The 22,500-nt window shown below is 50.9% G+C and overlaps 1 protein-coding gene across 1 annotated transcript in view; it reads left to right on the top strand.

Annotated features, from left to right (window-relative positions):
- LOC139748209 (uncharacterized) overlaps nucleotides 1-22,500 on the top strand; it is a 160,199-nt gene that overhangs the window by 66,115 nt on the left and 71,584 nt on the right. Inside the window, exon 3 of the mRNA XM_071661033.1 lies at nucleotides 6,877-6,901. The gene's annotated coding sequence lies outside the window, so the exon portion shown is untranslated. The remainder of the gene's footprint in view (nucleotides 1-6,876; nucleotides 6,902-22,500) is intronic.

Here is a 22,500-nt window from a genome sequence, read left to right as displayed (position 1 = left end):
TGGTATAACCTCATAGTGTATGTGGTATAACCTCATAGTGTCCGTGGTATAACCTCACAGTGTCCGTGGTATAACTTCAGAGTGTACGTGGCATAACCTCATAGTGTACATGGTAAGTGGTGGTGTATGGGTGAGGTTTGACCCAACGTGTCTGCGGCGTCCTCGCCCGTGTTGACCACCGCCGGGTGACCCAGACGATACGTGACCACAACCACAACAACCATTATTATAACACCCAGTTCGTCTGGGTGTCTGCGGGGCGCCGCACCCAACAGCCTTGTGGACCCAGCAGACACGAGTTAGATACGTATATATGTATCGCATAGGTCATGGTGATGGACCATGATGGGTGCGTATGTATGGATGTTGCTTGGCGTTGTCCTCCCCCAAGCACGAGCCATATGGAAGGCGTTAATCCCCACAGTAGCAAGGTCGGGTCCGTCCATACCGGCATATCTCTCACAGACGTGTCTGTTGTTGCTCAGATGTTTTCTTGGGGTTGTCGGGCTCTCTCCCCCTCTCTCTGAGGGGTTGAGGAAAGGAGGGGGGGGCTGTTCTGTCGTCTCAGCTGACCCCCCTTTCCCTCCCCCCCCCCTCATGTTTAGGCCTCTTGTGGTAGATGGTATTTCAAGATGGGGGGGGGTTTGGGGGGGGGAGCTGAGAGGGGAAAGCAGTCCACCCCTGAAAGGTCAGGGTCAGCTTTCCCCCAGAGGCTGATGTCAGCACAAACCCCCCAGAGGCTGGCGTTAACCTCCCCCCAAGGGACTGATGTCATTACCCCAGAGATTTACGTCAGCTGCCACTGATGTGTGTGTGTGTGTGTGTGTGTGTGTGTGTGTGTGTGTGTGTGTGTGTGTGCGTGTGTGGGTGTGTGCGTAATATCCATCAAACTCATATTCCTCGTAAATTTAAGCTGAGGTCACCCATGTCAAACTAGTTCTCACGGGTCAGCAATCGCACGTTCTTGTCATATATCAAATCCAGATTGGATTATTATTATGATCAGTGTGGCTGATTATATTGATCAGTGTGGCTGATTATATTGATCAGTGTGGCTGATTATATTGATCAGTATGGGTGATTATATATGATCATCGTTCATCATCGTGTTGTGTGGAGGTCACACCGAGGCTCGGGGGGGGAGGTGGAGTGTGTGTGTGTGTGTTAACAGTCCTCGTGTGTTTGCGTCGTACGACTTTTAAGCGACCTCGTACGACCGTGAGGGGTCGTGAGGCGGGTGGCGTGTATGAGGTGGTCCATGAGGGGTGCAGGCCAGTGAGGAGGACCCGGCCACGGAAGCAGGGCGTCAGAGAACCCTGGATGTTTTCCTGAAGGTGAATGAACTGGACCACACCGTTACGAGTCCATTGTAAGATAACGATGACAAGACACACACACACATAAAAACCAGTACATCAGACGTCTGGCCCTGAGGTTGTGGGCACCCTGTGTGTGTGTGTGTGTGTGTGTGTGTGTCGTCCGGGACTGCAGGGTTGGCACCCAGCCAGTTACACTTGTCGTGTTTAATCTCGACTGTGTTTAAAATGGTTTCCATGGAACCGTAAATGCCCCTAGGGAATTTGGCGTTGCACTTTAATATATGACTGTGTCTTCTCTCCTGATGTTATTTCTAATTCAAGATAGACTTTTAAGTTCAGTCTCGTTTGATGATATTACTTTAAACTTTCCGTGATGATAAACTCCATCAAAAGAGAAAAAAAACATTTAAAGAAATATATATTTTTCTTCTCAAATCACTGTACTTGTTGAGATGGACGTGGTAAGGATGCTTAAACGAATTTGTTAAAGGAAATTTGTATTACATGATTTTTTACAGTTGGAGAATCTTGCCACGCACTGTACGTGGTTAGGGTGTGTGTGTGTGTGTGTGTGTGTGTGTGTGAGGTGACCAAGTACACGAGCTGGGAGAACCTGGTGAGGGATGATATGTTCTCTCTTGTGAAGGCCACTGTCAGGGTACCACGTCTCATTGTCACCACTCCATGTGGGGGGGACACACAGCGGAGATGGATGGTGAGGACACACACACACACACACACACACACACACACACACACTACTTCCGACTCACGTCCAAACAAGGGTGTAGGGGGGGGGGGGGGGGGGGGACTGACTGAAATCATGACCTACCATCAAAGTTCTGGAGACAGGTCAAAGGTCAAGTCTTGGCCAGCGGTCAAAGGTCCAGGTCTTTGGCGAGGAGCCCAAGCACCAAGGAGGGAACAGAGTGCGTGAGGTGAGTGTGTGTGTGGCACGTGCCGGTAGTTGAGGAAGGCTGTTATGTCGAAGTGGTCGTTCACAGTCGTTCTGTATGGCGTCGGGAGGACCAGCGTGGGTGAAGGGAGGGTAGTTTGGCGTGGTTAGGTTTACGTCTGACCTGGTGTTGGGTGGCGGGAGGAGTTGTGGGGTGGGGAGCGGGCACACAGACAATCCACAGACGTTCCCTTGATCGACAGACAGACGTGCGTTGCCACACAGACAAACCAACAGATGATACAGACGGATGAACAGACGGGTGCCACACAGACAGAGCGAGAGGCGCACGCGATCGAAAGGGACTAACAACAGACTCAAATCCCAGTCGGAGGCGCACAGACGGGCGCGTGAGGAAGGGAGGAGAGGGGAGAGGTATTGGAGGCTCCAGCCCTTGCTCCCCATCCGAGCCAATCAGCTGGGAGCTTCAAGGGCTAATTAACGCTGTCCGGGCTTCGGATTAATTACCCTGAGTCGGGATATCTCCAGCTGAAGTTAAAGCCATATTCCTGCGGCACTGCCAGCGCCAACACGCACCCAGTTCCCTCCCGCTGCTCCTCCTCCTCCTCCCCACACCTGCCAACACACACACCTCACACACCTCACACTCGGAGTTGCGTGCGTGTAACGTGTCGTCTTGAGCAGAAGCCCCACAGTGATGTCCACTCCGTTATGGCCAGTGGAACACCCATGGTAATGCCCACCTGGCCTTACGCTCAGGGTAATGTGCGCATCCCTCGGCGCCCACAGTGACGCATGTGGGCGCCCACGGTGGCGCATGTGGGCGCCCATAGTAGCCTGCAGCCCATGGCACCTCTCCCCTCAGGCGGAAGGAGAGAAGAGAGAGAGTGTGAAGATGTGGTTGAGAATCTCTCTCTCTCTCTCTCTCTCTCTCTCTCTCTCTCTCTCTCTCTCTCTCTCTCTCTCTCTCTCTCTCTCTCTCTCTCTCTCTCTCTCTCTCTCTCAGAACCCGGTAGTGTTTGAGGATCCAATTCAAGGTGTGGAGGCAAATGCTCCCCAACTCACACCTCACACCTCACACCTTACGCCTCACACCTTACGCCTCATCCGACGAGCCACACTCATGACAGAGTCAACACCAACGCCACGAAAACTGAAGCTGGGGTGAGTAGGTCACTGGCGACCCGTGCGTCGTATGGGGGCTGCTGTGTGGGGATCACCACAAAACCTGAGCTGGTACGAGGGTGAGGGAGGGCGTCGCAGGTCAGACCCAGCTCTCACCACACGCCCCCTGCAAGGCACCGAGAGGTCACAGCAGGTCACGAGGTGTTAGACTGCACTTGGTGCCTGGCACCGTGTGAGCATGACACTTGGCCCTCTGGTGGCACGCGGGCCGCTTACAGCAGAAGGTACGTAAGCGGAACTTGGTGGAGAGGTTGGCTGGTGAGTGGCGGAGAGGTTGGCCGGTAGGTGGTGGAGTGGTTGGCCGGAGGGTGGTGGAGAGGTTGGCCGACGGGTGGTGGAGAAGTTGGCCGGCGGGTGGTGGAGAGGTTGGCCGGCGGGTGGTGGAGAGGTTGGCCGGCGGGTGGTGGAGTGGTTGGCCGGCGGGTGGTGGAGAGGTTAGCCGGCGGGTGGTGGAGAAGGTGGCCGGCGGGTGGGAAGCAAGAGATGTGGTGTCGCCTTGATATTCTCCCGTAAAGACATAAATACCAGGAAGGGTCAGAGGACAGCGAGATCACGTCTCGTGTGTGTCTCGTGGGCCCACTCCACACGGTGGAAGGCTGTGTGGACGACCGAGCACACGAGGAGAATGATCCAGCACGCGTGACGAAGTGGAGCGGCTCCACCAGAGGCGTATTCCTTGACCTTCCACCTGTAGAAGGCAACGCACACCTGCCGCCCCTCCTGCCGTTAACCCAGAGGCGGGAGGGAGGGAGGGCGTCCCTCTGGTTAATGCATATGAGGCCTTGACCCCCTCCACCCTGCGCCCTCCTCTGTCAGGCCCTGAGGTAGGGTCACCCCTATAGAACGCGGAGACCTGCTCCTCTCTCTCTCTCTCTCTCTCTCTCTCTCTCTCTCTCTCTCTCTCTCTCTCTCTCTCTCTCTCTCTCATTGTCATTTTCTTCTCTCACGTTCATCGGAGGTCATGACCCGCGGGGGATAGCGAGAACGGGTCTAGGACGAGAGTGTACGTCTGTGTAAGGCTAGGTTGTCGCATCTATCCAGGAGAGGTGGACGAGACGGAGTCCAGCCCCGTTAGTGGACAGATGTGGTCATGGAGGAGGGGGATGGTGGGCATAGGGTGGGGTAAGGGCGGTGGGGGGGATAACCATGTCGTCAACCCCTGTTATTACGGTTGGAAAAGTTGTTTACGTGTGTGACGTCAGTGCTACCGCGGTGACATTTATGACGTCACAGATTATTTACATCGGTTACGTCACAGAAGATCGTTCGTCAAGGTACAAGTCACACTCTCCCGTGGATCTGCCAACACATGTGACCAGTCCTGGTCGTAGAGTGTGTGTTGTAGTGTCTGTATTGTACAACACCACAACCTAACATGTTGTTCGTTGTCACCAGGTGTTTGTATTTCCTCATGAGGGCGAGTGCTTGCCTCTCCCAGGGCCTCGCCGTCATGTGTGGTTTAAAGAATTCAGTTATTTTCTTTTTTTTTTTTCCACGTCTGGCTTTTACGACAGGAGGAAGTCGGGGCGTCCTTGAGGGATGCGCTGTCCTCCAGAGGTCGGAAACGAAGACACTATTTCCTGAGGAAGGTGAAAGTCTCGAGCCCTTTGTGTCAAGCCTTTGGTTGGTCCGGACGAAAAACATGGCGCTCACGGACGGCTGTGTGGACGGACGAACGAGGGGACGAGAGTAATTACAGAGATGATCATCGGCTACGGTAAACGTGGCGGAGGTGTGGGCGGGGGACGAAGGACGATGGCCAGACATGGCATCCCAAGGGGCAGTGTCAGACGAGGCGACGGTTTCCCCCCAGGCCTGGCCAGGAAGCTATAGGGGCACGAGACCTGTTGGTCGACGACCAGGTTATCATCTGCTGAGGGTGGTGGAGTAACAGACCTGTGCAGACGGAGACAAGATAGCAAGGCAGAGGGGTCCGCTCTGGGATGGCAGGAGAGTTGAGCAGCCATGCATGGTGCAGGACCAGACTGTGGAGGACCGCGCATCCAGTACGCCCTCAGGGAGAGAGATGGAATGCCTGCATGCGAGCGATGTGCCCGGGATGGCATTTTGCCATTTAGACAGGTCTTGCGCGTAATGCTCACCGCCTCTGACGCTTGTCCCACGAGACAGAGACAAGATCGGACATTCTTCCTGCATGAGCGGTGGGACCAGGCGGTCATGCACAACCCTCACACAGAAAGAAAAAATTTCCCTTCTTGTTCCGGAGGTCGGCATTGCTAGCCCGAGCCTTGAGTGACCACCTCATACTCGCACCATGACATCACCTCCCCCTCCTCCCGCCCGCTGACCGCCCCCACATGCATTTCCTCCTCGTTCTGGTCCACAGGTGTTCCCGCCACGACCGGTCCTGCAGGATTTTTCCTCATCTACCGCCCTTCCTCGCTCGGTTCCGTCCTGCCGGCGATCAGGAAGGCGTGGGTATGCTGTTGTGTCCGGCCGTTGCCGCCTGAGGGAGGTGGGAGCGGCCGCCCGCGAGTTCGCCAGGGAATGCTGGGGCGTGTAGGTGCTGGGGAAGAGAGGGAGGGAGCGTGCCGTGACCTAGGACATAAGGACCCATCATCCTCTGGTCATGTTGGTCACCCGACCACGCGTCCGCCGGACACCTGCTTGGCAGAGGACATGTAATTCAAGATGTGATGGGTTGAAGACGAAGCGGGCTCTCTTCACCTGCGTCGCTCGAGTGTCTGAGGGGCAAGCGAGACGGTGCAATGCCCTTGTCTTAAGGTTGAAGACGAACGACTTTGATGTTCACTTCAGCAAACATGTCTTCCTTCTCTTGATGAAGAGAGAGGCATAGATAACAGAGGACCCAGCTAACACCCCTGGCGTCATCACTCCACCCCCATAGATGTGTTGATGTCCTAAGATTTCTTATCAGTGCTTTCTTGTTCGTCCATTCACCCCGCATGTTATCTGCTCATCGACCAGTTGATAATGTAACATCTCCCATATACTATTGTTGTATATTATATATTATACAATACTTATATAACTTATAAGGTCTACAGTGTCCTTACCTGTAAGGTTAAGGAACAGAATGATGTTTGCTTTGCCAGCTGACGCTAAGAACAGTTTAATGGAACTTAGGATGTTATACACTTTTTACATGAATTCATTTATTATTTTTATTATTATCATTATCATTATTATTTATTATCATTATTATTATTATTATTATTATTATTATTATCATTATTATTATTATTATTATTATTATTATTATTATTATCTATATATCAATTTACTTTATCATTTCATATATTTGAATTTTTGTTGCTATGTTATCAATATCTTATATTTAACAGCATGCGTTGGTCACGACCACTTGAGGGGATGTTACTGTCCGGGGTATCGAACCCATGCATCATGTATTATGAATTCTTGTTGAAAACTGACTTTAGTTATCCTAATGTTTGATTTTGTTATCTATTTCAGACACCAGAGTGCGTCACAACCACAGGTAAGTAAACTCAGACGGTGGCTGGGGTTAAAGTACTCATTGTAAACTCACATTATGGATTGGGTTATGACAGAGACTGATTGTAAACTTACAAGATGGCTGACGACTAAAGTAGACTCACCGTAAACCGTTCTGGTAGTGAGAGGTATACAGGTGTTTTAGTTTCTTTATTCAAACCTTGGAGATGAACAGACATCTCCCGTGTCATCACATCTCTCGTCTGTGTCACAGATGAACCTCTCCAAGTCCATGAACAGACCTGTGACTCTCCTCCCCCACCACAACACCAGACACCTCCCTCACTACAACTCAACTCCTGGTTATACATTTTGGCCTAACGTATATATACCCATGATGGCGGAGGCGTCTCGATTGTTTTGATTACGTATGTTTGGCAACGTACGATACCGCGCGGCCTTGTGTACGACGGCGATCAACCCGGCGACCTGGGACATCCGCTTTACCCCCTTGGTTCTCATCAGGCGGCGGGGAAGGGAGTAGTGGAGGTGCCTCGTAACCCAGAATGGGATGGGAGTCATGGGGTCGTCTTGCCTCGGGGTCAGAGGTCAGAACACATCCTTCTGCCGAGCAAGACAAGCCCGTCCCGCCCGCCTCTCTCTCTCTCTCTCTCTCTCTCTCTCTCTCTCTCTCTCTCTCTCTCTCTCTCTCTCTCTCTCTCACGTCTGTTTGCGACATTGAGAAAGACTTGCAATACTTCAAGATTGGTGGAAAGAGAGAGAAAAGGAGAGAGTAGACACAATCAAAGGATAGTTCAAGGGCATTTCAGGGTGATTCAGAGGTAGATAAGGGTAACTTAGACACTTTAGGCTACGTTGTGAATAGCCATGGTTGATTAAAGTCAGCTAAGAGGAATTCAGTTTACCGGTAGAGTTACTGGTAGTCGTTCGAAGCAGTTCGAGGCAGTTCAGAGCAGTCGAAGCAGCTCGAGGCTTCAGTCGCTTCAGACGACAGTCGCGAGGCTTTTCATAGCAAGCGATACTTGCTTCAGTCGCATCAGACGACAGTCACTGAACAATTTAAAAGACCCAGAGTCGTGGGGGATAAGCTTCGAGCAGTGTGAGACCCTGGATCGTACCATCACAGAGCTCGAAACTCACCCAAGGCCTCAATAGAGAGACCTGATTCAGGTGGTGGTTCACGCGTCGCACAGTTTTACCGCTGGATTATTGTAATGAGGGAGATCATCAGGAGCGTGATGGCGAGGTCGCGGGTAATATCACATGACCTCCCTCTCGCTCGTGTGTTAGGGGGGATTTAATCTCATCATGTGAACATAGCATATCATCATGGGCGGCCGTTCATCACCGCCCGATGACACAGTGGAGGAGGAGGATGGGAATTCCCTGATTATCCCACGTCTGTGAAAGTGATCCAGTATGGCAGTGCGCTGATTGGACGAAATGACTGGAGCAACAAGGCCGTCATGTTTCATTTATATTTTTATGTGACAGGCGAGAACACCCCCCCCCACACACACACACACACACACACACACATGGCTGTGATGGTAGCTGGTCGTGTAACACGGACTGGCTGTATATATATATATATATATATATATATATATATATATATATATATATATATATATATATATATATAAAGCCCCCCCTCTCTCTCTCTCTCTCTCTCTCTCTCTCTCTCTCTCTCTCTCTCTCTCTCTCTCTCTCTCTCTCTCTCTCTCTCTCTCTCTCTCTCACTGGAACACGCCGCCTTCGCTCATCACTTCTCTAACACCCTGAACTGTGTCTGTGCAACGCATTCACTGACTGCCTAGCTCCAGCGGCCACCCGCCTCGGCGACCGATTTGACGAAGAGGTCGTAAGGTCGCTGTCGATGGCGTGCACTGTGTATAGCGATCACCCGGCAGGGAAACCTTTCGGTACATCCCTCTACCACGTACTCGAACTACCTTGCTGTAGCGACCATCTCTTCCATGTCCACATGATGGGGTTGTCACGAACGAAAGGCGTACTCAACACTAATTGACATGCTCATGGGCAATCAGAGGTCATTCATACCCCTAGATCGCTAATTGCTGGTTCGAACTGGTGTCTGTAATCTGATTGGTTCTGATAATTACTTCATATAATAACAGATCACCGGAATGCCAACACTGAATACTTACTGATGATTAGTATGATTGTAATTAGCAGTTAGGACATAATGCAAGTAAACAATGCTAATTAATTGCATCTACTTACGTCTTAGAGATGGGATAGGTATTTGTGACAGGAACAACATGAGTGGTAGATGGTTAGTGGGGCCTTGATAGATAGATGGGTTGTTAGTAGATCATTTGAACCACAACGGGTATCTTAACAACAGGAGAGATGAGATTCTCAACAGGTGCCGTTGAAAGTGAGTCTTAAGGCGTTAACAGGTAACGGGAAGGGAAACGGATACCTTGAATAGTAATGGATGAATGATACAGCAGTGAGTGAAGTCATTGACAGCTGGTGATTGAAGTGATAACAGGCAGTTAGGAGTAACATCAATAATAGAACACATTAGGGAGCTGACGTGTGATTAGGGGGCCCCAACAGATGATCAAAATGATGAAGTAATTGAAGCATCCAAAAGTTATAAGGATTTTTAACTAATCGACATGCAATAAGGTGATTAGGTCATTACCCTGCCATTACGGGGTTATTAGGAGTGATAAGCTGATTTCCAGGTATTGTCAGAGTCATTGTAGCGGGAAATACATAACACATGGGGTCCAGGGGCTGTGAGGGGAGGAGGGGGAAGGGAGTTGGAAACAGAGAGAGACAAATATTGATTCAGGAGGACGATGGTTGAGGGGTGGAGGGTACACTGTCAGGCGAAGGAAGAGCCTCACTCTGGCGAGGTGTGAAGGCAAGTGTGTGTGTGTGTGTGTGTGTGTGTGTGTGTGTGTGTGTGTGGTGAGGGGAAGGAGGGGAGGAAGAGATGCTGTGAAGGAAAGACAGGTGACAGAACACCTGATGGTTTGCGATGAGGTTGTCTGTTGGAGAGCAGCTGTGGTGTGTGCTGCCGCTGCTTGATCTTGCGTGGATGGAGACGGTCTAGCAGAGCAGGAGGCTCCTACCTTCCCCTTCCTAGCTCGCCGACATAGATGGAGAGGGTTTAGTAAACGAGAAGGTTCCTCGCCACCCATCACCACAGATGATGGGGTCGTAAAGCAGGTCGTACCGTCGTGCTCAAGGGTCTTTCTTTTACCGTGCTCAAGGGTCGCACCGTCATGCCCAAGGGTCGTACCGTCGTGCTCAAGGGTCACACCATCGTGCTCAAGGGTAACACCGTCGTGCTCAAGGGTCGTACCATCTTGCTCAAGGGTCGTACCGTCGTGCTCAAGGATCGTACCGTCGTGCTCAAGGGTCGCACCTTCGTGCTCAAGGGTCGCACCTTCGTGCTCAAGGGTCGCACCATGTTGCCCAAGGGTCGTACCTTTGTTTTCGAGAGATTACACACCAATTCATTTCTCCGTATTACCTGTAGCTTCACAAAGCGTCTCCCAACTCCACGACAGCTACCATGTTACACTATAGTTGACTTTCATCAGAACTTTTCTGTATTACGGAGAACTTGAGTCTGATCATTAGCCTTCATCCGGGCACGGAGGGGATCTGCTCCAAAGTTTTAATTAGGTTTCTAGATGAATGAGGAGATTAAACCTGTGATTAATCACTTACCAAAAGTTGACGCTTTCTTTCGCGTGTAAGTACGGCATTTTAGCTGGTGTTCTCCGTCGTCAATGGTATATTCCCCGAGAAGTGTGACGCACGCGTGTGTGTGTGTGTGTGTGTCGGAAACCCCTGTGTATTTGCGACATCTTTACGTGGAGATGTATAACCTTCTCTCTATTTTTGCGACATAGGTTGTAACCTTGTTTGGCACGGGGTATTAGACCCTAACTCCAACAGGCATTGATTAGCAGTCTTTACAGGTGGGTAATTATGTAATCACCCCCTCAGTCAGTCCTGACCATATTGTACCCGTGTTTACCCTCAACTTCCTCTTAATGAGTTTAGAGGAGTAATTACCTGCCGTCCGGTAATCACCACTTGCCTGAACAGCCAGCCAGACGACCTCATTAGGTTCTAATAGTTCGTGAACCGCCGCTAATGAGTTGATCAGACAATCAGATTTTGCGATTATGGAGAAGGAATATTGGCGGTGGAGTAGAGGGAAGGACGAGGCCCCACCTCCACTCACTGTGCCATGAGAGGGGTCCCCACCTCCACTCACTGTGCCATGAGAGAGGTCCCCACCTCCACTCACTGTGCCATGAGAGAGGTCCCCACCTCCACTCACTGTGCCATGAGAAGAGTCCCCACGGGGTCACCGGGATGTAAGATGCTTCAGGCTGCTGTCTGTGGGAGGCGATGGTGAGTGAGGGTCGTGCTCTCTCTCTCTCTCTCTCTCTCTCTCTCTCTCTCTGTCTCTCTCTCTCTCTCTCTCTCTCTCTCTCTCTCTCTCGATGATGATGGTTGTAGTGGTTGTGTTCCCCTCCTCGGGCGTGGGGACGCTGGTGGAGCTGCCTCACCACCACCTGTGGCACGACAGATCGCTCCGACCCCTCTCCCAACCCCGGTCCTCCACCCACACTTCCACAGGTGCAGCAGCGGAGGCCAGACCGACTTACCTCACCTCCACACGTGGTGGGGCTCGGCTGAGGCAGCGGCCTCCTCGCCTCCAGTCCCGCCCGAGCCCTAGAGAGAGGAGTGCTGGTGGGCCCTCGTGGCTACGGGTAGCTGCCTGTGGTGGAGGCCTCACGGTATATGAGCCACAGTGAGTCTGTTCCTCCTGGCTAGCGAGTGAGGAGGACATGATACAGCGCCCCTCCGATGTGCCATCCTCAACTATCGATCACTCACACTGCCGCCACTACCACTCTATTGTGGGGGGATGGGGGCTGACACACACACACACACACACACACACACACACACACACACACACACATACACACGGGTATACCATACCTCCGGTAGGTTCAGTATGTCGACTGGTTACCGTACAAGTGTGTCTACGTCCACGTCTGAGAGGGACATGACGCCTCTGGTGACCTGTGACAGGTTATCAGTGGCTTGTGGCCTCCCGCGGGAGGTGCCTGCCGGCCACACACACACACACACACAACACACACACACACACACAGACACACACACACACACCACGGGAGGCCTGCCACAGAGGGAGATACGGAGGTTAGAGATGTTGTGATTAGGTGTACTGATGGGTTTGTTGTCTCTCCCCGGCTACTCTCTCTCCCCCCAGCCACGGCGCTCGGGCTGGGGAGGGGAGACACACCCTGGGGAGGACACGGAAGCTAGGGAGGAGGAGGAGGAGGAAGGGAGGAGGTGAAGGGGGAGCTTACCTTGGGAGATAATGTCATCAGGTGTGTGGTATGCGTGTTACCACACTAGTCATCTCCCCGGAGTGAGAGTTGTCCATACCTTCCATGTAGCCAGTCATGTTACTCCCTCACACGTTACTTCCTCACACGTAACCTTCTCACACACGTTACTCCCTCACACGTAACCCTCTCACACACGTTGCTCCCTCACACGCAACCCTCTCACACACATTACTCTCTCACACGTAACCCTCTCACACACGTTACTCCCTCACACGTAACCCTCTCACCCACGTTACTCCCTCACACATAACCCTCTCTCACACACGTTACTCCCTCACACATAACCCTCTCTCACACACGTTACTCCCTCACACGTAACCCTCTCTCACACACGTTACTCCCTCACACGTAACCCTCTCACCCACGTTACTCCCTCACACATAACCCTCTCTCACACACGTTACTCCCTCACACGTAACCCTCTCTCACACACGTTACTCCCTCACACGTAACCCTCTCACCCACGTTACTCCCTCACACGTAACCCTCTCTCACACACGTTACTCCCTCACACGTAACCCTCTCTCACACACGTTACTCCCTCACACATAACCCTCTCTCACACACGTTACTCCCTCACACATAACCCTCTCTCACACACGTTACTCCCTCACGTGTTAGTTCCGAACACGTCACTCCCTTTTATACCTCGGACGAGACAGAGGGACGAGGGGAGAGGAAGCGACCACAGCTTCGATCAAATCAGTCTGAGTCGTTGGAAGATCCATACGCGTCCCAGGACTTTTCTTGAACGCGACTGAACGTTTGATATCTGCTGGGAAGTGAGGCACCACTTGCCCATTTTCTCATGCCTTTGGAGCACAGAGAGACTATGGGGAGACTATGATTGAAGAAAAAAGAGCCGTTTCTCTATTTAAATGTGATGATTAACTTGACCCTGTGGCCTGGGGTTCGTGAACACTACCCTCACATCAGAAGCATTCCAGACGATATCACGTGTGAGATGCGCGTATCCGGGAGTCCCGCGTTGGCCCGGAATAAAGGTGACTCCAATTTCTTTACATCAAGTTTGTTTTTCTGATAAAAATCGTGAATTTTTCGGCATTCGTCCCCTATCCATTTGGCGAGTTCCACGAAATTTCGTGCAACATGTTTGACCATGGAGTTCTCGGTAGTCGAATATTGAATTCGAGGTGAAATGTCAGGGTTTTCACTTGAAGGAAAAGAGAATCACGTACCTTTTCCACTGGTCTATATATATATCCTCACTTTATGAAGTGTGTTTTCCATTTGGGTTGTTTCCTCGTCATGAGAGGCGTATCCCCCGTTCTCATAACGTTTCATCCGATGGTTTCCGAAGGTTCGAGTTTTCTGAGGGTTTCCGGTTTCCAAGTTCCGTCCCTTGACTTATTCTTTTGTTTTCATTTTTGGTTTCCTTGAAGGTTATTACATTTTCCGTGTGTCACGTTTTCTGTGGATTCCGTTTTCTGCCTGGGGAATGTGTGCGAGAGAGTGGACGTGGCTGGATGGAAACCTTGTTTTTGTTGACCGAGCAAAAGTCGAACCTTACATTATAAGGTTCGAACCCTTGGCCTCGGCCCGGTGTGGGACCTGGACTGCCTCGAACCAAAACACACCTCCCACGGACGGACCCTTAAGGGGAGAGAGAGAGAGAGAGAGAGAGAGAGAGAGAGAGAGAGAGAGAGAGAGAGAGAGAGAGAGAGAGAGACCACATCAGCAGAGCCCTTGCCTTTGGTCATTAGATGCGATGAATCCTGCCACTTAATGCGTGAATCTCCGTACGAGATCCTGCTCACGTAGCAGAAAATTAAATCCTGCTCACGTAGCAGAGAATTAAATCCTGCTCACGTAGCAGAGAATTAAATCCTGCTCACGTAGCAGAGAATTTGAATGTTTGTAAACGGCACTCTAACAACACCTCAACAGCAACATTTGTACTATAATTATTATTATGTGGTGAATGTTTTATTACTTAAAAAACATTACATAGTTCTTGGCTTTTCTCTCTTGAATATTGTACGCTATTTTACCTCCACTCCCTAATTTCCATGGGTAGCGCCTGCGTGATACGTACAGGTAGTTAGATCGTGATTGCTCATAAGCTACAGCTAAACCCAGGTTATGATGTGAAGAAAACGTAACACCGATAACCTCCTTTTGTTAATATGTAAAAACAAAATGAGCACAACTAAACTTTTGCTGTAATGTAAGGAAAATGGGAAATTTATTTGACTTTAATGGTGTAAAGAAAATGGAACGTCAGTAATCCCTTGTTATCGCGTATAGAAAATGGGACATCAGTAGACTCCTGTTATGATACAAAGAAAATGAAACATGATTTATGATCGTCAAATATATTTAGACTACTATAACTGCCTGAGTTTTGTAATTAATTTTAATTAGTCTGAAATATAAGGAGGATAATTAGTTCAATAATTTACGCATGGTAATTTGGATGATAATTACGCCGGGGTTAGTTAATTCCTGTAGAGGACAAGAAGGAGCTATCCGCTATGAAAGTGGGCCATAGGGGCGAACGTAGGTTAATCCCGCAATGGAGGAGACGCCCTTAAGGTAATTATTCAACATGCCTTAAAACGCCGTCCGGCCCTGACCTCTGGTGACCTTTTAAAGTCCCAGGTGCTCGCCCTTTCACCTCTTTGAGCACGACGGCACGACCCTTGAGCACGACGGTACGACCCTTGATCACGACGGGACGACCCCTGAGCACGACGGTACGACCCTTGAGCATGACGGTACGACCCTTGAGCACGACGGTACGACCCTTGAGCACGACGGGACGACCCTTGAGCACGACGGTACGACCCTTGAGCACGACGGGACGACCCTTGATCACGACGGGACGACCCCTGAGCACGACGGTACGACCCTTGAGCACGACGGTACGACCCTTGAGCACGACGGTACGACCCTGGGGTATGATGGCGTGGTCTTTGACCCGAACCGTAAAGGTTAGGTCAAAGACCCAAGGCTTATTCCGTGGTGGTCAGGGGGTCGGGGCAGTTTACTGTAGTCTAACCTATAGTTCTGGAGAGACGTAAACTTTTTTACGTAGAGTTTACGTGGTTTACAGAAGGAAAGGTATTGCTTCAAGTGAGCATCTCAGTACGGCTGATTTCCCCACCGTAAGTGGCTATAATTCCGACCATTCGGCGTTGAGGGTTTAGCACTCTGTGTCAAGACAGGGCCTGTGGAGTGGAGGCCTGTAAGGGTCATGTTACGTTAACAGTAGGCGCCCAGACCACGCCCATATGACCACGCCCACGCCCTTGGCTCCACCTGCTTGATTCAGCGACCTGCTCTGCCTCCCTCTTGGTTCGAGCTTAATATGATGGAAAGTCTAGAACCTTTGACTTTCTAGTTTCTTCTAGTATGCCATTTCTAGGTCAGTCTCCGTTCACTTCCGGCTGGTCTCTGGTTTCATACACCTGGTCTCTAGTTTTCTGTTCTAGGTTTCTTAAAGCTTCAGACGCGGTGGTGTGGATGTGATGACCTGACCTTTGACCCAACGCTTGAGGGTTAGGTCAAATGGCAAGCGGATATCATTCCAAAGGGTCGTACCATCGTGCTCAAGGGTCGTACCGTCGTGCTCAAGGGTCGTACCGTCGTGCTCAAGGGTCGTACCGTCGTGCTCAAGGGTCGTACCATCGTGCTCAAGGGTCGTACCATCGTGCTCAAGGGTCGTACCGTCGTGCTCAAGGGTCGTACCGTCGTGCTCAAGGGTCGTACCGTCGTGCTCAAGGGTCGTACCATCGTGCTCAAGGGTCGTACCGTCGTGCTCGAAGGTCGTACCGTCGTGCTCAAGGGTCGTCACGGGGTCATGCAGCTTAGTTTCATTCAAGCTTTACTTGTGGACACGTTCCGTCTGGTATGGTCTCTAGTTTCGCCATGTCGCCTTCGTTATGTACATAACACACACAGTGTTTCACTATGGTCTCCTGTAGTGGGATATGTGTGGTCTCTGCTCCGTGTCAGTTTCATCAGGGTATGTGGTCTCTAGTTTCATTGTTGTATGTGGTCTCTAGTTTCATCAGGGTATGTGGTCTCTAGTTTCATTTGGGTATGTGGTTTTAGTTTCATTTGGGTATATGGTCTCTAGTTTCATCAGGGTATGTGGTCTCTAGTTTCATGTAGGTAAGTGGTCTCTAGTTTCATCAGGGTATGTGGTCTCTAGTTTCATCAAGGTATGTAGTCTCTAGTTTCATCAGGGTATGTGGTTTCTAGTTTCATCTCGTCATGGTTCTTTGATGCAGTTTTATGTCAGTCTCGTCAGATATGTGGTTTCTGCTTCCGTCCTGTTTTTAGTTCCATTTCGAATACGGTCTCAAGTTTCATTTGGTTATAGTGTCATACCTTGTGTGTGTGTGTGTGTGTGTGTGTGTGTGTGTGTGTGTGTGTGTGTGTGTGTGCTTGCGGTAGGTTGAGTGTTTTATGCAAAATCTTTAAGACACATGAATATGACAAGTGGTGAAAGTGTGTGTGTGTGTGTGTGTGTGTGTGTGTGTGTGTAGACCTTACACAACACCAGTGAGGCCGAGGTGTGAGGAAGGGTTAGACATGTAGACCAGCCCCCGCTGGCTACCAAGAGTGGGGGAAATAGTACTGCTATTTGACCGGATCGGTCAAATAGCAGTACTCCGGCCACGGGAGGTGGTGACCGGTAGAATAGTTAACCGGCAAGATAAGGAAGCGGCCGGTGCATTGGTGATCTCGCGGGGAAATGAAGAGAGTGGACGGTAAAATAGGTAACCTCCGGCGACATAGAAGGGGTCGTGGCTTTGTTTAGTTGCGTCGCTGCTCCTGTAGATGACGCCACCACCGCCGGCGCTCCCCACTACGCCTGGGCATCGTGACCAGCACCACCCACTCCCCCTCCTCACCCCACCTCCGGGAGGAGTGACACTCTCCCCACGTAACCACCCCAGAAGCCCTGCCATCTCCTCCCTCAACAACTTGCATTATACAACGATCGTGTCCCTCCCTCCCCACACGCACACACACACAGGGCAGGGTCACGCCTGGCTTGTTCCCCTGCTCCTGGCGGTGACCTCACGACCAATGGAACCATTTTATGAGATCACGACTCCCCCCCATTTCACCCCCCAACCCCCCAGCTACACGGGGGGACCCCTCGCCCCCACGTTGACGAACCATTACCCATTCCCTCTCCGCCTCTGACACCTCCCCTCGGCTGCTCCCTTCCTGGTGAATGATGCCTGGATGGGACCTTGCCTTCCCCTCCCTTCTTCTTCCCCCTTTCCCCCCCAGAGACCATCCTTTACCCCCCCTGAGAATCCACGACGTCATCACACACCTCTGATCCGTCAGTCTGTTTCCGCCGCTGATAACCGCAGATGAACCTGGTCGCGGACCCATCGCGTCTCCTGTTATCTGTCCTTCCCATGTACTGCCAAGACGACCCCCCTTACCCAGCTCCTGCGTGCGGACCTGAGCTCTGGAAACTCCAGTATTGGTGTCCACCCTTCCCGCCCCACCACGACGACCTCGAGACCTGACACCTTTGACACATGGCTCACCTGGACTCATTCTACACAAGCGGATCTGAAAGGCTTTTGTGTGTGTGTGTGTGTGTGTGTGTGTGTGTGTGTGTGTGTGTGTGTGTGTGTGTGTGTGTAAGAAGCAGATTGGTTGGAAAGATTCGTCTTGTCCTCGACGAATGCATTCCTTCCCACACCACCCACCTCTCTCTCTCTCTCTCTCTCTCTCTCTCTCTCTCTCTCTCTCTCTCTCTCACACACACACACATCATCACCAGATATGTAAGAATTACCAGACGAATGTCGCCGCGTCAGTGAACCTCACCTCCCTCCGTGTGTGTGTGTGTGTGTGTGTGTGTGTGTGTGTGTGTGTGTGTGTGTGTGTGTGTGTGTGTGTGGCTGACCAATCATGTTGGTGTGGTAATGACGTCCTCACCCTCTCCAGTGGGTGTACCCCCGTCATGTCTTCGTCCACAAAACAACTCTAAAAAAAGAAGAGAATGTGTCGACTATGGCTACCATCCCTAGCAGCGGCTACTCATTAAATCATGGACGTCGTGAGTTGTCTCAATACGGAAATATAAAGATGAGGTGGAGGGTCTTACCTCATCCCTTTGTATGGGGTTTAACGGCTCTTGTGTATTGGGTAAACTGACCTCAAGGATAGTCTGCCCACACGCTGTGTGTGTTTGTGTGGTGTCAACGCTGATTTTTCTTCGCTTCTTCCATGTCTTTCTCTCTATCTGTTAGGTATTACTTCTCCAGTAGGCTTTTTTTTGAGAATGGACACGAACAGATTTCTGAAATAGCCTGAATTGTGTGCTGGTCTTTGTCCACACCGCTACGTACACTATATGGAGTGTACCGTTCATTGTCTACACAGGTAGGTACACCATGGGGGAGTGTACCGTTCTGTGGTCACACCAGCAGGTACTTCATCCCCGGTGTACCGTTCATGGTTCACGCTAGCGGGTACCTGATCATTCGCGTACCCCCACAGTAGGTGGGTACGTCATCGCTGGTGTACCGTTCATACGACCACACCAGGAAGCACGTAATGACTGCTGTCCCGTATCATGCCGATATTTTACGAAATAACAAAGGCACGAACACAGCCGTGAGCTGATTGGTCGGTGATTGTGGCACCTTCGAAGGTGATAGGTCGCTTCCGGCACGAGGGATCGCCCCCCCTCCATTGCTCTGCACACAATAACTGTTTGAGTGAAGTGTATATACGTATGCCGTCACCCTAGCCAATGCCAGGCTGACGTAACCAAAGTCGCTGATTACCACACCGTCAGTGTTGGAGAGGGAAGAGAGAGATATCTTTGTCTTGTCTCTCTCTCTCACATGTTGTCTCCCTTCCAATTCCCCGGCTAACACCTATATTTGGCAGGGCACAGGCTCAATTCCAAATCACATTTTCTCTTTTATATTCTCCCACATTCTCTCTCTCTCTCTCTCTCTCTCTCTCTCTCTCTCTCTCTCTCTCTCTCTCTCTCTCTCTCTCTCTCTCTCTCTCTCTCTCTCTCTCTCTCCTGCAGTGGCGTCCCGTCTTCTGTCGTACGTAACTTTGATCGTGTCGTTCGTTCGTTCGTTCCCCCGCCCCTCGTACTGTGCCACACATCGTCTTTGTTTACCTCCACATCTCCCGCTCTTCTTTTCCGGTTCCCTCCTCCCTCCCTCCCAGCTGGTCCTCACCCTCCCCCCACGACACCAGCGATCATCGCCGCTTGTCACCTTCTTCCCCCCCGCCGCCCGCCGCCCCAGCCTCTGACTCACCTGGTAGGAGGGAGGGAGTGGAGGAGAGAGAGACAAGACCATAAATCCGACAAGACCTACCTACCTCGAGGCCCTACTTTGCATGTCCCTCTCCTGCTACTCCCTCTCGAAGCTTCCTCTCCTACGAAGTCCTCTTTCCCTCCCAGTCCTCTCCTGCTCCATCCCCTCCTGCAGGTCCTTCGATATCCGTAGACCCAGCTTGTCTTACCGAGCCCATCCCGTGGGCTCTGGGGAGAGCGAGCGCGGTGGAGGGCGGGTCGTCGCAGGAGCAAGATCCTTTTAGATCCTGTTGTAGCGCGGGCGAGTCCTACCGTTACCTCCCGACGGGGAAGGCTCGTGATGGATGCCTCACGCCGCTCGAGACCTTCAAGGCCATAACGGTGGCGTCCTGAAGAAGACCTCCTCTCGTCCTGCTGGTTTACTCGGTCACACACGCGCGCGCGCAGGTGGGTCCTTGGCAAGGGGGCTGCCCTCCCTCGTTCCGGATCCTCGACGTGGACGAACTCGTCTAGGGGCATCGTGACGACTGGGGTGATGGTCGGTCGGCGCCGCCACCGGGGCCTGAAGATGTTGTGGGACGAAGGGACGTGGAGACGGGGCGCCCCGACGTGTCACGCTTCTGGTGGCACGGGGGAGGGTGAGGGGAGGAAGGTGGGGGAAAGAGTAAGGAATAGTGCGTGACGTCAGCTCCGTCTGTGTGACCCCCCTCTCCATTCCCCCCTCTAGGACACAGGCTAGAGGTCACGGGGACCTGGTTCGCATTGACCCCGCGTGGCCAGGAACAAGGAAGCGGCCGGATACCTGATGATGTTAACTTCTTTAAAGCAGGTGTGTGTGTGGGGCAGTGTTGGTGTAGCTGGCACCAGTGACGGTGGTGTCTGCTCCTGTGTCTGTCCTCCTCCCTAACCCACCCTCACCCCTCACACACCCCGTGCCTCCTCCGTCTCTCCCTCGTGTCTGTCACTCGAGCGTTAGTGCCACTCAGTGCCAGAAGGAAGAAGCCTTCAGAGTTGGACCATAACGGGTGTGTATTGAACAGTCTTCATTGGAAAACTTTATGTGAAACCTAAGACTCGCGTTGGATGTTGTACCTGTAATATATGTATAGATGTTAACTATATATATATATATATATATATATATATATATATATATATATATATATATATATATATATATATATATATATATATATATATATATATATATATACTCCCCTGTTGTAACAGAAAGATGTGATACATATCAAGACATATTCACATTCGGTCCTTATCGTCAGTGTGTGTAGTTCGTTACGTCTGTATCATGGATTTTGTACTTTCCCGATTCACACATTACAGTACGTGGTTAATACAAGTGTATGTGTGTGTGTATTGTTCTTGTGAGACGCGGTCAGACACATGTGTGTGTGTGTGTGTGTGTGTGGGCCGGGGAGAAAGGTAAGGAGAAGGGAGGAAGGGAGATTACCTGAGGCCTCCATACCTAACCTTCCTGTACTCCACCCAGTCTATTATGACCCACGGTAGATGGGGAAGGGGAAGGGGTGTATACTGGAGATGACGATGGTGAGGGAATGGGGAAGGGAGGCTGTCGTGATGGTGAGGGGTTACATCGGTGATAGTGATGGGTCATAGTGACGATAGTGTTCATGATGACAGCGAGGAGGGACTTGAGTAAAGGTGATGAGTTACACATCCATCAATGTGGATAGTGATGGTGGTGATGGTGAATGATGGTGATTGCCATCACTGAACTGATCATGACTGAGCCATGGTGATGGTTACTCTTGGTGATCTGCAGTTCTTATCTGGCAAGTGGATGTTTACTCGTGTTTACAAACCTGTTTGCAGTGTGCGATGGAAGGAGTTCGACACTCGTACATCTTGTCTCATAACCTAATCTTTAAAATCAGACAATTTTTTTCTTAGTTTGATTTTACGTTCGCAGTATTTGATGTTTCTTAACATCTTTTCTAACTCGGTTTTGCTTTAGTCTCATATATTATTCTCTCTAACGAATATTTTTTTTTCTGTTATTTCGACGACCAATTTGATGAAGGCTCTGGCTGGCTTCAGAGAGTTAGAAGTTGCCATCATGTGCCCCCCTGCTCATTCCTCTTCATGTTAGCAAGTCTGTGGTTCCTACTCTTCGTGTGGCTCATCTTTCTATTAAGTATTATCTTTCCTGCCCGCCGTTGGGCCTCACGTATCAGATATATATCTCCTCAAGTTAGGGCGTGATCAAACTGCTGATATCTTGTTTGCCTCGTCGCATTACATGTGTCGTGGTACATCACCCATGTGTCTACCAGAGCTGCAACCTCTCTAGGGCCCTGTGTTGGTCGTCAGCGGCCCCGACCGCGCCTTACGTCGCTCATAGCTGTAGCATCGTCAGTTCTCCACGTCAGCAAGAACAACAGCGGCACCAAGATTGACCCCTGTGGGAGGCCACTTGTCTCCTGGATACAGTTTGTAAAGGTACCTCCGCCATGCGTACCTTTGTTTCCCCTCGTCTCGAATATCGTCGTTTCAACGAAGAAGTCTCGTTCTGTGACCCCCAGTCTCGTGTGTGTGTGTGTGTGTGTGTGTGTGTGTGTGTGTAAGTGATGAACTATATGTGTGTGTTAGAGAGAGGGAGTTTTTACACCAGTGTTGCCCCGTCCTGTAACATTGTATATATCTATACACACACACACACACACACACACACACACACACACACACACTAGGGAGAGGATGAATAGCTAGGCGGACTGTGGACCGTCTGCCGAGACCAAGATTCGAACCTATGCGGGTTTGATACCGGGTTAACCGCGCCACGCGTGACGGTCAATAACATGTGTGTGTGTGTGTGTGTGTGTGTGTGTGTGTGTGTGTGTTGTAATGTTATTA

Source organism: Panulirus ornatus, chromosome 73 (assembly GCF_036320965.1).
Source record: "Panulirus ornatus isolate Po-2019 chromosome 73, ASM3632096v1, whole genome shotgun sequence".
Lineage (NCBI taxonomy): Eukaryota > Metazoa > Arthropoda > Malacostraca > Decapoda > Palinuridae > Panulirus > Panulirus ornatus.
The sequence above is the reverse complement of the archived record's forward strand: the minus strand, read 5'-3'. Positions and strand labels throughout refer to the sequence as shown.